The 2,367-nt window shown below is 38.0% G+C and overlaps 1 pseudogene; it reads left to right on the top strand.

Moving 5' to 3' along the window:
• Positions 1-763: 763 nt before the first annotated feature.
• Positions 764-1,850, top strand: LOC118850168 (annotated as a pseudogene).
• The last annotated feature ends 517 nt before the right edge of the window (positions 1,851-2,367 follow it).

Genomic DNA, 2,367 nt, shown 5'->3' with positions numbered 1-2,367 from the left:
TCATGTTTCTGGTCTGCTTACCTCATGAAGGAGCAAAGCCTTTGGGTTGTCTGTTGAGCCAGAACTGAGAGACAGACAGAAGAGTCCCAAGGGGACTTGGCTTATTTTTCCTCTCTAGATACATTTGGGTAAACCCTGAATGAGGAAAGAGGCTTTGGGTTCTCCCTCTCATTGAGGGTCATGTGAAGCCTTGAATACATTGCCCTGCTATTTGTAAGAGAGGTACCAGTAGTGGCAGTGGTGGGCTCCTGGATGCTGTACAGTGCTTCTGATATGGCTTCTGCCTCTGTTATGTCTTTCCTTTATTTTAAGTTAAAGTTTCAATGAGGCAAATCCAGGGTCGATGTCAGGAAATCTTATCAATAATTAAAATTACTCTACAGAGTGAAATGGTTCGCTCAAAGATGGTGAGTTCCCCCTCTCTGAAGGGCTTCTCTTCTCCCTCTATGCTCCCTCAGCTAGTTATCTCAACAGTTATGTTTTTTCAATTAGCACATCTTATACATATTATCCTTATATATACATATTCTCATATATTCCAATACATATATACATAAACATATAAACAGACATGGATATATATATGTATATATATGCATGTATGTGGGTGTATAGATATATGCATATATGTATATGTATATGCATACATACATCTCTCTCTCTCTCTCTCTCTCTCTCTCTCTCTCTCTCTCTCTCTCTGTCTCTGTGTATCTAAACAGCACCATAAGTCTATTTTAGATTTGTAAGGAAACATCAAGCCCAAATGATTCAGATATGCCAACTGTGGGCTCTCATAGAGGCTAAAATCATTGAGGTGCTTGTGGGACTGGATATTGATGAGAACATATTAACATGGGATATTTATAGGTTGCATGCTGGTTCTGGATACTATCTAGACCCAAAGAACTTTAACTATCACCTTATATCATGGCTCTGTTGTGGAAAAAGCTCTTTGCCTGGTTAGATTTGATTTGATAACATACATAGGACTCATAGAACATCTAGAAGCTAAAGAGTTGGCCAATTTACCAGAAGTAATATTTGGATTCTTATCTCCAATTATAATTATTATCAACACACCAAATTCCAAATTTAATCCCTTGTTTTCAGGATAGACACTATCCTGACACACAGATAAGAAGTTTGAATGTGACAGAGCACGACTTCTTTAGATGCAGAAAGACACTATGATTATTTAGTGGAGTTTACTGGATTAGGGGAACCACCACTTGGAGCTGAAGCTGTTGGGTTCTGTAGTCAGATAGGGGTCTTTGTGAAAAATATACCAAATACTGATGAATCTCTACACAACAACAAAAAACTATAGAATGTGCTCACTGACAATTGGTACAGTGATATATTTGAGCTTGAAGGAAGAGAAGTACCTTCAGAAGGCAGTATCCAATAAATTTTTTCCCCATATCTTAAAAATAAAGAGAGGTCTACTAAAGAGTGTCATGATGAAAAAGGACAGTGCTAGTTGTGATGAGCCTGAATCCTGAATGTGATGAGTCCAAAAAATGACTCCACCAAGGAGACCACACCTCCTAAGCCATTTTGCTTTGGAAATGAATTTTACATATCTCTGAAAAGGATTTTCTCTTTCCCTAAAGTAAAATACATATATGGTGACATATATTGAGACATTAAAAATGTTAATTGCCAACAAAGTAATGCTAAGCAGTAATGGTTCTTCTGTTGTGATTAATATTGTCAGTGAAGAGGACTGTGAGTGGAGTGACAATGATAAGGATGATTATGACTTGGATGGCTATGATGGGGAGAAGCAAAATAGTGGTGGCTCTAACAGAACTGTCTATCATGGGGAAGACTATGAAGATCATTGCTAAGTCACTGCTGTTTTCAGAAATTCATGGAACTAAATTTTAAATGAGTTATATTTTACTGGACCACATACATATTGTGTATGTATGTGTATATATGTATATACATATAAATATGCACATAAATATATGTGTATATACTAAACCTTACACACACACACACACACACACACACACACACACACACACACACACACACCCCTAACTGTAGTCTCTCTTCTGACCACTAGGCCAACAACACCAACTTGGAGCTTTCTAACTAGATGTCCTGTGTACTTATTTCATGATCAATATGTTTGAAACAGAACTAATTATCTGCCCCCCCCAACTGCCCCTCTTTCCCAATTCCCTATTGCTGTTAAGGGTACCACCACCTTCCAAGAAATTCAGGTTCACAACCCCAATTCCTCACTCATATTCACCCCACATAATCCATCAAGTCCTTTCTGTCTCCACCTCTCTTATATACTCTTTCTTCTCCACTCATGAAGCTACAACTCGGATGGAGACTCTCAATCCTTCT

This window comes from Trichosurus vulpecula, chromosome 5 (assembly GCF_011100635.1).
Source record: "Trichosurus vulpecula isolate mTriVul1 chromosome 5, mTriVul1.pri, whole genome shotgun sequence".
In the NCBI taxonomy this organism is placed as follows: domain Eukaryota; kingdom Metazoa; phylum Chordata; class Mammalia; order Diprotodontia; family Phalangeridae; genus Trichosurus; species Trichosurus vulpecula.
This window is presented reverse-complemented; position numbering and strand designations above follow the sequence as displayed.